The sequence below is a fragment of the Bubalus bubalis genome, chromosome 2, assembly GCF_019923935.1.
Source record: "Bubalus bubalis isolate 160015118507 breed Murrah chromosome 2, NDDB_SH_1, whole genome shotgun sequence".
NCBI lineage: Eukaryota > Metazoa > Chordata > Mammalia > Artiodactyla > Bovidae > Bubalus > Bubalus bubalis.
In genome coordinates this window covers 91,970,415-91,984,279 of record NC_059158.1, presented here as the reverse complement: position 1 = coordinate 91,984,279, position 13,865 = coordinate 91,970,415, and the positions used below count along the sequence as shown (strand labels likewise).

The window sequence follows — 13,865 nt, the reverse complement described above, 5'->3', positions numbered from 1 at the left end:
CAGAGAGTCAAAATTTACCTCATTCTCCTGTCTCCAGGTTGGTGAAGGCAGAAAACATAAAAGCAGAAGAAACAAGTTTAGAGCCAAAGCATTTGCTTCACATAGACACCACCAAAGTGTGATCACAACTAAAAGTTAACCAGTATTTTCCCGGTTCCAAAAGCACATCTGTCTCCCGTTTCCATAAAATGTTCTGTATCTCTGATTTAATTTCATCTTAAAGTTCTTTCTTCTGGAGCTTATAAAGAGGTATTTTTCTTTCACTGCTACTTTTCTGAAACTTCCAATTTCTCACGTAGTTTTAAACTCTCTTGCTTATTTCTTATTCTTTTTTCATACAGCCATGGAATGGAACTTAAACTTTTAGAGTAAGAGAATAGATTAGGGGGGGTGGGAAGATGGGACAAATTAAGAGAGTAGCGTTGAAACATACATCTTACATTCAGTTCAGTTCAGTCGCTCAGTCGTGTCTGACTCTTTGTGACCCCATGAATTGCAGCACGCCAGGCCTCCCTGTCCATCATCAACTTCCGGAATTTACCCCAACTCATGTCCATCCAGTCGGTAATGCCATCCAGCCATCTCATTCTCTGTCGTTCCCTTCTCCTCCTCTGTCGTCCCCTTCTCCTCCTGCCTCCAATCCCTCCCAGCATCAGAGTCTTTTCCAATGAGGAGTTTCAGCTTCAGCATCAGTCCTTCCAATGAATACCCGGGACTGATCTCCTTTAGAATGGACTGGTTGGATCTCCTTGCAGTCCAAGGGACTCTAGAGTCTTCTCCAACACCACAGTTCAAAAGCATCAATTCTTCTGTGATCAGCTTTCTCTACAGTCCAACTCTCACATCCATACACGACCATTGGAAAAACCATAGCCTTGACTAGACAGACCTTTGTTGGCAAAGTAATGTCTCTGCTTTTTAATATGCTATCTAGGTTGGTCATAACTTTCCTTCCAAGGAGTAAGCATCTTTTAATTTCATGGCTGCAATCACCATCTGCAGTGATTTTGGAGCCCCCTCAAATAAAGTCTGACACTGTTTCCACTGTTTCCCCATCTATTTCCCATGAAGTGATGGGACCAGATGCCATGATCTTACATTACCTCCTGTAAAATTAGATAGCCAGTGGAAATTTGCAGTGTGATGCAGGGAGCTCAAACCTGGTGCTCTGTGACAACCTTAAGGGGTGGGATGGGGTGGGAGGTTGGATGGGGTGGGAGGTGGGAGGGAGCTTCAAGAGGGAGGGGTCATGCCTATATCTATGGCTGATTCATATTGATATATGGCAGAAACCAACACAATATTGTAAAGCAGTTATCCTCCAATTAAAAATAAATAAATTATAACTTTAAAAAAAGTTTAACAGAGAATTAGAGTATCCAGACTAAAACAGAAACATGCCCAATTTTAGAGAGGTGAAAAAAAGCTTAGTTCTAGGACCAGTAGAAGTACAAGTGAAACAATCAGTTTTCTCAACGTAAAAGCAAAAAAAAACCCCAGAACCATCATGCTGAAATTTGTAAAAATAAAAGTAGGAGACTGAAAATTTGACACCATAAAGCTTGTTACAGTTTTTTAAAACAATGTTTTAGCATGTGGACATTTCTCAATATTTCCAAAGTTTCTGTGTACCTGAAGTTAAATCCTTTGAAAAGACTTCTCTAAGGTAACAATATTGAAGAATTTATTAGAGAAACTATTGTGCAGTCTTGCCTTATTACTCAGTTAATCCTGATCTATGTTTAGAGAGGCGTGCCAGCCAGGTTGAGGCTTCAAAGAAATGAGCACAGCATTTGCTGTTTCCCGTGCAGTAGTGCAGTAGAGATAGAAAATAGTTTGGGTGATAGAAAATTCATTTTGGACACTATCATTGAAGTCCTAGTATAAGCCAATGCAGTAACCTTTAAATGGATAAACAGAAGCCTAACAATAAAAAGCTACTGGATTCTCAGTATTCCAAATGAAAGGGGCAAGCAAGGTTATAGATCTAGCAGCTTTCTGCGTTTAAAAAGCCAAAGAATAAAGGTAGGTGGTGTTCTTAAAAGAAGGTTGACTAAATTCAGCAAAATTAACAGGGCTTCCAACGTCAGTTCAAAATATGAATATACATATATAACTGGTTCTTTTTTTTTTTTCTTCTGATTTCAATGATTTATCCCCAAGTTGTAGAGCCTTTGGTAACTCCTTGATGGGACCCATTATAGACAACTTTGTTTTTCCTGGATAAATTTGATATAATATAAATTATATCAAACCTGGATTTGTTAACAGTGAATTTTTAAAAATTCTTAGTGGAGGCTTCAGGGTCCCAGGCCTGTGTGCTCTCTGATTCATTCCTGGTTCTTCTTTCCCCGTCTCTGGTCTGTAATCACAGAGGAGCTGATCCTGCAAGCAGCATTGCCTTGCCTTCCCTGAGGAACTAGTGCCAGCTGGGTGTGACCAGTGGGAAGCAGGAAAGGAGACAGCTGGAGGATGGGGCAAGCATAATATTCCTCATCTGCCCCCTGCTCTGAAAAGTGAAAGTGTTAGTCGCTCAGTCCTGTCTGAATCTGTAACCCCATGGACTGTAGCCCACCAGGCTCCTCTGTCCATGGAATTCTCCAGGCAAGAATACTGGAATGGGTAGCCATTCCCTTCTCCAGGGGATCTTCCTCACCCAGGTATTGAACTTGTCTCCTGCATTGCAGGCAGCTTCTTTACTCTCTGGGCCACCAGGAAAGCCCAAATGCCTTATGACCCTTGACCCTGGGCTCCAGTAACATCCCCTTTTCCCTTTATTCCTCCCACTTAAGAATTATAGTTGTTTTATCCTATTTTTTAGGATAGTTGTTTTATCCTAGAGTCACTCCCTTCTTTGGGGGCTCTCTTCTCCCTTTCATTGCCTATTTTTACAAATTCCTTGAGTTAAATTCTCCCTGTGTTGACTTCTTAGAGCAGTTTCTGTTTGGAGCCTGACTCTACATCCTGTTGAAAGGCATCAATGATATACATGAAAAACTCTGTTACTCCTTGATTTTCTTTTGCTGGAAATTCTTTATTTTAAATGTACTATTTAAAAGTACTAATGAAGGATTCAGTCCTCAAAAAAGCAGAAACCCCACACATTAAAAAAAATCAATTTTCCGTGGTCACAATATTCAAAACTATAAACACAAAATATTGTAAGCTTATATAAGTCAGATCGGAGCTATACTTAGCTGAGACTGATATATAAATTCCATCCTAAAAAGAAAAGTAGCATGTGATACCTGTCAGGACAATTACATCACACATTCTATATAAGGGCTACTCATTTACCAGCTTATTTGCCAGTGGTCTATCTATTTTCTCATATCAGAGAGAAAGGAAGGGGAGAGAAGGAAAGGAAAAAACCCAGAACTTTCTGTACTACCAATTGGAAATGCCATGTGAGTGAGTCCTTGGGATAATATTTTGAAATCTAAATTATGTTTACACTTTTCTCCTCCTTGTATTTTCTGCTATTGCTTCTCTCCTCCCTTCCCACGTCTGTAAGCAGGTCTCCTGCTAAACGTTCACTGTCCCAAGACATGGAAAAAAGAAAGGCAAAACAAAATAATCTATTCATGCTTCCAGCTTTGTTTTATAGAATCCTAAATTATTAGGGAAAAGGGTTTCCGGACAGAACCTGAAGGAGCTTCAGAATGGGCTAGTGTTTCCCTGAAAGTAGGAAGAGGATACCCACAGGCACATAGAAGGGGAGAGAGAAACAGCGTGATGAATGTCTCCTGAGGAAGAGACAAGGGGCTGGGAGCTGATACTGGAGGAGTTGTGGAAGTACGGAATCCAGGGTAGGTGGCAAACGAGTCCCCGGAGGTCATGGTTCTAGTATCCAGATGTGTCGTGGCAGATGAATCATCACACAAATACCACCTGGACCTCATTCATCTGTACCAGTGCTTACTTTAGTTATTCCTTATGTTGACCAATCAGCACCCCAAGTAGCCATAAGGACAGTTAGGATATGTGTGGGAGCCACCAGGAATGATCTCTTCCTTTTTTTTGTTCTTAGCACTTCAGCATGAAAAGATGAAAACTGCCACAAATGCAGCAATGCTACAATGCCACAAAACTGCTAGCAAATGCAGCTGACACAGAGAAAATGGATCCAAGAGATGGAGGGGAATTGGGAGTTCAAGACTTGAGCCTGGATCAAGCTTTTCCTGAAGCTCATGAAACCTATCAGATTCTCATGTGAGTAAATCAGTTCTCTTTTAGCTACAGTCAATTGGGACTGAATTTTCTGCCATTTGAATTGGAAAGAGATATACTTGTCTCTAATACCTACTTGTTCAAGGCCTTAGTGCTGGGACAGAAGTGCACATACAGAACTTACCCGATGACTAATATTGATGAATACACATAGGATAGAATTTATTATGTTACTGTTACTGGGCAGGGGGGAGGGAGCATTTCATATTGTCACATAGGGAGTGGCATGTCAAAATCAAATAGGAATGCCCATTTTGGGGTAAACCTCTTTCCCTGGGGAGCAGAAGGTAAAGAATCTGCCTGCAATGCAGGAGACATTGGGTTCAATCCCTGGGTGAGGAAGATCCCCTGGAGAAGGGAATGGCTCCCCACTCCACTATTCTTGCCTGGAAAATTCCATAGACAGAGGAGCCTGGTGGGCTACAGTCCATGGGGTCGCAAAGAGTCATACATGACTGAGTGACTAACTCCAGGGAGGATGAGACTCTTCTTGTCACAGAGACATTAAACCCTTCTACCATCACAACAGAGAGTATAGTGGTAAAAGCCGGAGACAGGAAACACAGCAACCTTTTTGGTCCCTGTGTATCTCCCACCTTTTTACTTGTTGATGCACCCAGCCTCAGCTCCCTTTCCTAATCAATGAAGACTGGTTCCCCAAGTTGCCTGTGTTACTTCATGTATTAGTACCTTTGCACAAGCTCTTTCCTCAGGCTGGAATGAACTTCCCATACTGTCTACCGTTCAGTACTCAGATCAGGGGCTTTAGCTTCTGTGAAATTTTGCCTAACACCAACACTGCCATGCTCCCTACACCTCCCACCTACACACTCTAAAATTGATCAGTTACTTGTCATACTCTGTACATCTTTCTGTTGTGACCCATATTCAATTTTTTGTTTATTTCTCTATCTCCCCTCTTAAACTGACCTCTATAAGGGCAAAAATTCTCTCTAATTTATCTTGAAATTTTTAGGACCTGCCCATTAGGCTATCTACAGTTATTTGTAAATAGTGGAAATCATAGACTACATTAAATAAATGAATGTGGAAGCAGAAATAGTCATACATTTTTACAGCTGAGATCTTAGAGTCCACCTTATCCTTGTGAATGAAAACATTTATCATAGTAACAAGAATAGCAAAGAAATAAATTCTAAGAGACTGAAAGGTTTAATTTTATTGGAACCCATCACATGATAGCATTCTTTATTCTTGAGCAAATTGTAACCATATATTACAAAGTTTAAGAATTCTCACTTTTTAAACTTTGGCTAAGTTGCTTCTCTTTTTAAAATTTAAGACGTTCTTTTCCTTTAAGTATTTTATACCTATAAGTATTTAATACTCCAGGGTATAAAACTGCTCCCTAGAACTATGCAATATTTGTGATTATAAAATATTTTAGTATAGCCAAGAACCAAAACATTAGTTCACATAGCAAATGAAATCAGATACTTAAAAGAGCCAAGTTAATTATACCTGGAAAAAGACCCTCCCTCACTTTGCACACACACACACACACACACACACACATATGACATTTGTATCTATACTCTTTAATAATTCCATGATTTCAACATCTTTGTGTAGGAAGGGAGTTGCTGTCACTTGAAAAGGTTACTGTGATGCATCCTGTTTCTTACAGACCTATAGGAATCTGGGCATAGTTAGAAGCAGGAGGATGAACAAAGTGAGAATCGACATAACTGAATAAAAATGTAGCCAGTTATCTCCATTTAAGGTAGACTCGGTGCAGATTATGTTATATTTAGGGAAATTTTTTTCTTCCTTAATATGAATTGTCTTTGATAATTATTATTTGCCTTTGGGAGATATGCTTGTGTAGAATTCAGTGGATGACCAAGAAGAATAAGGTGGCAAATCTTCACTGCTACCAGTGGGCACAAGTTGAAATGCAAACTCTACAAGGAGCTGTGCTGTTAGAGACCCTCTATAGTGTTATTTCATAATGCCGAACTCAGTCTTGGGAAAGGTGTTGCTGCAAATATGCAAATATAATAATATCCTGTGGGTTGCATTGATTGGAAAGAGGGCTGGATCTTTCATGAAATTAAACTACCATGAGTAAGGCAAACCATGGTAAAGATGTGTAGTATAGAGACCTGAAGACAGGCACTCCCCGACGGTTTGGTGGTAAAGAATCCGCCTGCAAGGCAGGAGACATAGGAGGTGTGGGTTTGATCCTTAAGTCAGGAAGATGGAAACCCCTTCCTATTCTTGCTTGGTGAATCCCCTGGACAGAGGAGCCTGGCGGGCTATAGTCCAAAGGGTCACAAAGAGTCGGACACAACTAAGCACCAGCACCACATTTTCTAAGAGGAGAGTCAATTACCGTGGGACTTGAGGCTAGCGAGCAAAGGCTAGGAATCAGGGTGTGCTCTTAAAGGGATCTCTGTAAGTGGTAAGGTTTTTATTGCTCTTTTCCTTTAAACTGTTGGAAAGTTTTATTTCATAGACAGTTTATAATCTATCCTTTGTGTTGTAATTTCTTTCATTTGTTTCTCACCTTCAGTCAGTATTAACATCTGCACAGACTTGAGTGGTGGTGGGCGTAGGGGGGAGTATGGGACAATCAAAGCAAAGAGCACCGCAAATTATAACCTTCTGCACATCGCACTTCCCTGAGGCCAGGATTGTGATCCCAACGTCTGGCAAGTAGCAGGCAAGTGAATGGTGGCCTCTGAAGGCAAAAGAGGAGAACAAGGCCCTGAAAGAGCTGTAGATGCACAGACAACTCAGGAGAGGGGGGCAGAAACTTTCTTTGCCAAAGCTGTCAGAGCTTCTTGTCCATTCTAAGTCTAAACATTGTATCCCCTCACCCATATTTCCTTCCTCTCAAAATCTGACCATCTCCTCCCTCTTCCTTCACTTTTTATCATTTTTTACTTGAATTCTGACAACAGCTGCCTATATTGTTTCCTACCACTAGTGCTTCCTTGCCCTAGTCAGGTTCTGCTCAACAAGACTGCCATGGGACTGCCATGGTTGTCTTTCTAAAGAGTGTTGGCCTTTGACCTTCCCCAGTGCTTGGCCAATACCTCCAGTAAAAACCTTCTTTCTGCTTGTTTACTGTCCTTGGGATTTCTATTGAAAGTTGCACTTTTCTTTCAGAGACGTAGGTTTTTCAAGCTGGTAGCCATTTGTTCATTAAGAGATGCCATTAGAGTCATTTGTCATGCTAAGAGGATTTCATTTAAAGATTTACCTACTTAAAGATTACTCAAGTTTTCAGTATTGAGACAGATGGCAACACAGTAGAAGCTTGATGTGATGTCTTGGAAAATCTGTCAGTTTTGTTTGGGAAAGTAAATGTTCATATAGTCAAAGGCTTTTTTAGATAATTCCATAATCTCATCAAATATTTTTTGTCCTAGATGAATCTATAGATGGTAATGTGGGCCGTGCTAGAGACCATGGTGGGGTCTTTGAACACAGATTTTGAATACAAATAGACCAATTTGGGGGCTCAAGGATCTTTACCACTACATTTTGTCTTTATCACATTACATCTGGGGCTTTATTATACACAAAGCTCACTTAATTTCCTGGAAGTTAGTTATTTATAGCATTTTCAAAAGTCTTCTATGAAGTTAAATTCATACCCACATTTCTAATATGTGTGATGGTTTATAAAAACATGGAAAAGGAAGAAGGAAACAGAAAATATGCTCCTCTATCCCAATAAGTCATACTATTGAAAAGGGACCCAGACATAGCTTAGAAATCCAGTCTGGAGCTCCCATTATCCCTCTCTTTTCCTATCTTTGGTCTTTTTTTTTTTTTTAATATGCTGGGTCTTTGTTGAAATACTCTAACTTTGCATAGGCGCTGGAGAACTCAGGCTAGGTAGTTGCCCCACGGCATGTGAGATCTTAGTTCCCTGACAGGGGATCAAACCTGTGTCCCTGCCTTGGAAGGTGGATTCCTAACCACTGGACCACCAGCAAAGTCCCTTTGGTCTATCTTGAATGATCTATCTATATCTTAGAGAAGTATATCACTGATGTCTTCATATGTGACATTGGTAAAAATTTCTCCTATATTAACAATGTTGTTATAATACATTCAACTTTGATATTTAGTTTATGTGCCTTAAATCCAAAAGCTCTTCTTCACCCACTGCTGCCCACATATGCTGACAACTCTTCTGATCCCAGCAGGAGTAACAGATTTCATTTCTTAAACATTGCAGAACTACAACCAGAGTGTTATTATTAGATGAAAGATCTCATACTGGCTTTGCAATAGGGAAAAAAGAAAGAATCGAGATGAAAAGAATCTAGGCTATTTAAAAATGCCCCACATTTTCAAAACCGTAATTCCATTTGGTTTTCAAAGGTAACATATTCAAATGGCTCAAAATTCAAAAGGTAAAATTACATCCAGAGAATAATTTCCATCATATCCCTGTTCACCTGCCATGAAGTTCAGGCTAAACCAATGTTTTAAAATGTTTGTGTTTTCTCCCAGAGATAGTCTACATGTATACAACCAAATGTGAGTTCGCACATTTGTTTAAGTATGTTTCTTATCTGTTTTCCCTTAACAGCTTATTTGGGAGATAGTATTGTATCAGTACATAAAGGGCTTTTACTTTTTTCTGGTTGCATACTATTCCCTTGCAGGAATATACATAATTTATTTTATCAGTACCTAGTAAATGAATATGTAAGCTATTTCTAAAGTTTTGCTAACACAAAGAAATCCCTGCACCTACATCATTTGCTTTAAAGATAGAGATTTCTTTAGTATAAACTCCTAGACATTGAATTTCTTGCTTAAAACTATAAATTTTTAAAGAATGTAATTTATTCAATTTTTTGAATTGTGATAAAAATTCAAAAGGAACAAAAGGATAAATCTTGAAAAGTAAGTTTTCCTCATGCCCCCTTTGCCCAACCCCACACTTCCTTTCCCCAGAAACAAATATGTCATCAGCTTCTTGTATATCCCTTCAGAGACTTACTCACACACCTAGCACACACATGTACAGACTCCTATGCAGGAGAATGTCCACCTGAGGGAATTTAATGTATTTAGGCAAATACGTATTTTCTTCAAAATTGTAGTCTGCAGAGATCATAAGACTCTTGCTAATATGGCTGACAGCATTCAGTGTAACCATTTAAGTCAGGGACATATTCTTTTATTGCCTCATGCACCATCAGCATTTAGAGTAATTCTACCACTTTTATCTGTGCACAGCTGTTCTGTGTGGAGGGAAGGAAGCATATGGAATAAAGAGCCTTGCACTGTCCTCAGCCAAAAACTGTCTAAGGAGATCTGGTATGGAGTTTGACTTGTGCAAATGGTGAGCCATAGTTACCCTGTAATCCTGTACTCTTATCTAGGGCTTCTCTGCCCCTTTTTCTGTGTTGGATTCTCTGTTCTCTCTGCCCATGTACTTCTCTTTTTCTTAGTGTTCTCCCCCAAATTCTCCTCCCTGCCAACATACATTCTCTTTCTCTGAGTATATCTTCCAGTAGACTCAGAGCAAGAGTGTCTAGGAGGTAGATTTTTAAAGATCCTACATTTCTGACAACCTCTTTATTCTTTCTTATAACCTAATTAACAGTTTGGCTGATAATACAGTTTTAGGTGGGAAATACTTTTTTTCAGAAATTTAAACTCGTTGCTCCAGTCCCAGTCTTACTGTTAAGAAACGCAACACTATTGTGATTCTTGACCTGATATTTTCCTCTCTAGAAACTTTGGTGATCTTTCCTTTGTCTTCATTATTCTAAAATTTTCCAGTGTTAACACTCTGATGTGATTCTGTTTTCATCCATCATATTGAACACTGAATAGGGCTTTCAATTTGGAAATTAATGTCTTACAGTTATGGGGAATTTTCTTGGATTATTTCACTAATGATTTCCTCTTGTATGTTTTCTTTTTTCTCCATTTCTGGAAATATCTTAATTATATATTATACGTTAGATCTTCTGGTCTAGTGCTTTAATTTCTTATCACTTTTATACTTGTTTTTATTTAATTTTGTTTCTGTTATATTTTTAAAGGAAATTCCACACCTGTATTTTCCAATTGACAGTCTCATAAACTTAATTTTTAATTTATTTTTATGGTTGCAAAATATATATAACATAGATTTACCATTTTAACCAATATTAGGTGTACGGTGCAGTGGCATTAAGTAAGTTCACATTGTTGTGCAACCATCACTACCATTCACCTCCAGAACTTTCTCATCTTCCTAAACTAAAACTCTGTACCCATTAAATTACAACTCCTATTCCTTCCTTCCCCAAGTCCCCTATCCCCTCTGCATTAGAGATTTTCTCAGATGTCTTATAATCCTTGATTTTCTGCTTCCAGTTAAGAATGAAAGACTAAAAGCTGATTGGGAGCTCTGAATGCATACACCCATATGGAACTCACTGATCATGAGCTTTATTGCAAGGTGATCTGGAAAGACTATTTGTTGGATATCCTGGTTAGCTATAGTTTTAGATCTTTCCAGGTGGAATGGCCAGGTATTAGTCCACCTTTCTGGTTTGTGGAGGGTCAAGATTTGGCTGCCAGTGTCCTGGGAGCTGAGCGGAAAAGGGGCTTGAAGGGATGTTTTCAATAGAATATTAGGTCTTCAACTGTGCCTGGCCTCTATAAGTCCAAAATAACATGAGGGACTTATTCCAAAGTGGGGAGAGTCAATCTTCCTTCGGCATCAGTTTGAAAAGGAATTAACAGAGAGAACTGCTCCTTGGTCAGCTTTCACCCAGTCCTCCAGGAGACCGTCCCTCCTTCATTTTCAGTTTCAGAATTCCCTAGGGCTGTCATTTCTTGGAAGATTCTGTTGTGTTAATGGGGGTGTTTCTCAGCTTTCTCCCTAGCTAACTTAGTTTCCTCTCTTTGAGATCTGCTAAGTCTGTCAGATTTCATTCACCTATTTTCCAGTTTTCAAAAGTATGTTGCTGTCACCTCTCTTCCTCCTTGTTTTTTTTTTTTTTAAGCTTTTTATTTTGCATTTCGGTATATAGCCAATTGACAATGTTGTAATAGTTTCAGGAGAAGGGACTCAGCCCTATACATATATGTATCCATTCTCACCTTACACCCCCTCCCATCCAGGTTGCCACATAACATTGAGCAGAGTTCCCTGTGCTATACAGTAGGTCCTTGTTGGTTATCCATTTTAAATATAGCAGAGTGTACATGCCAGTCCCAAACTCCCTAACTATCCCTTCCCCCTATCCTTGTGTCTTTAAAAAGATTTCTTTCACCGGATTTCCTGAAGTGTTGGCAGTTAATGTGTGTGTTCAGTCCTTCCTTCTACCCCACACTGGCACAGCATATTTAATGCTTGCCTGGAAAAAGAGGATAAGGATCTCCTTGATTCAACAAGCTTCCAATAAATTTAGGGATTTGGAAATAAGTTTTATGCCATTAACTTAATATTGCCTCATTGAAAATTCTCTCACTTCCTCATTTTAAGGAAATATTTAGAAATTTGTTTATTTCTCCACCACTATGTTACTCACCTTGGACCTAAATCATGAAGTGCCTATTCTACTAAGGCAGTTGACATGTCAGGAAATAAAATCTCCTTTTTGAAGGTGTAATCAGTCCATAGACACTCTATTAGGAGGAATAATCATTAAGAGAATTATATTTACTTATGGTGGATTTTAAATTATAAATTATTTGTGTAATTTGGTTCCCATTTATCAATAAAGGGGCTCCTCTAGTTTTTGTTTTTTTTTTTAAGATTCACATATTTTCTTTGAGGTCATTGCAGTTTGTCAAAGTAGTGTTGCACCTAATGGAAGTGAAATAAACTTAAAAATAAAAATAGCACCTGTTTATTACTCAGATATATCTGTTCCCTCTGCTTCATTTTAGTCATAGCTATTTAATTTCCTGAAACAAAAAACAAACAGATTTTTCACTAATGTCAGTACTGCAGAGCTAGCATGGGACAGAAGAGCCAGCTGTACTCGATTTCATCTTATGCATCATCAAGAAAATTGGCAGCTAGGTTCTGATTTCAGAGCCTTTATGGTTAATGATGATGTACAAGCTGTGCTTGATTTTCAGATATAAGCCTAGTCTTTGCTGACAGAAAAATCTATTTTTGATTTGTAAATTGAGCAAATCTGATGCAAAATTATTGATGTAGGATAAACGCAGTTCATGAAGATAGCATTTTTAGACTTACATTTCTAACCCTAAAACCACTCCAGTTCATTATTATTATCATCACTATCATCCTTATAAATATTAGCATTACAATGATGGTAACTAAGTATTTAACTAAAACTGCAGTTAAGTTTTGTGATTCATATATTGACGAGTATACTAACTTAAGAATATGACTGCAATGAAAAGAAGCAACAGAACTAATTAGCAATCAATTCTCTTAGCATCCCTATTCTGTGTATAAGACTAATTCAGAATCATGTTGCAAGAGATTATGGGTAACATCTGATATTATGTAAAGAATGGTGGAGCAAATAGGTGTGAAAGAGGGAAAAAATGTTCTTTGATTGTAAGCTCTTTGACAATAGCAATTATAACTCAGTCATTGCTTCAAGCAACTACTATACTTTTTGAATTCATGCAACTCAATTTTATCATACTTGCTCATGTAATGCTGTGGAATTTTTTAATAGAAGCAGCAATACTGGCGTAGTGCAAATTATGGAGCTATGAAATCTTGTCTTAGATGTTCTCTTCTCTTGTCCCTAGTTAGGAGCCCCACAACACACACACCATCCACCCCCCAACTCCTGTTCTTTTATGCTTCCCTGTTTCCTGGTGGTACTGCTCCCAAACCCCTGCTCAGGGTTGCTCCTCCCTTATTCCATACCTGTCACTCCTCAACCTTATCAAAACTTATCTGCCCTTTGTCCCATTCTTTTAAGATTTTGCAAGGACACACATGTTAAGAGCTTAAAAATATTTATTTTCTTACCATGTTATCCTTCTAGGAGTACAGATTTGCATTTTTAAGAGGAACTCTTGAAGACCTATTGCCAGCAGTAGAAATGTCACATCTTTCTGTCTGTCAAGAGTGGCAAAAATCCATATCCTACAATAACCGGCTTTTACTTATTGATTCTACCCAGCCTAAAATGTGTGTTTTTGAAGCATAATGAGATACAGATTAAGAGCAAGGGCTTTGCAGTCAAATGGATCTAATTTTGAAACTAAGCTCTGACACTTATTAGCTGTTGGTCATAATTTACTTGTCTTTAAGATGGGATACCAATAGCTACCCCTTAGGGTTGTAGTGAGATGTAAGTAAATGAATGTAAGTGAGATATAAATGAATGTAAATGTAAGTGAGAAGTAAGTAAATGAATGCATATAAAATTATTACTATAAGGTTGAGAAATAGTGGAAGTTCAGTAATTGGGAACTGCTATTATTATTTGCATAATTCATTTATTAATATGTAACATAGTCTTCTAAATTGTTGCTTTTTCTTAATCTCAAATACTGGTTATATATAAATATACCTAAATAAACCAATAATATGTAAGGCTTTGTTTCTTTAAGACTTTGCATATAATAATCACTATGCTATGCTATGCTATGCTATGCTAAGTCACTTCAGTAGTGTCCAACTCTGTGCGACCCCACAGACGGCA

The 13,865-nt window shown here is 38.4% G+C and overlaps 1 long non-coding RNA gene across 1 annotated transcript; it reads left to right on the top strand.

The window, feature by feature from the left end:
* Window positions 1–3,668: 3,668 nt before the first annotated feature.
* Window positions 3,669–13,339, top strand: LOC123331396. Its single transcript, XR_006548007.1, has 4 exons — window positions 3,669–3,809; window positions 4,031–4,212; window positions 9,460–9,565; window positions 13,203–13,339. It is a non-coding gene; the product is annotated as an uncharacterized LOC123331396 (long non-coding RNA).
* The last annotated feature ends 526 nt before the right edge of the window (window positions 13,340–13,865 follow it).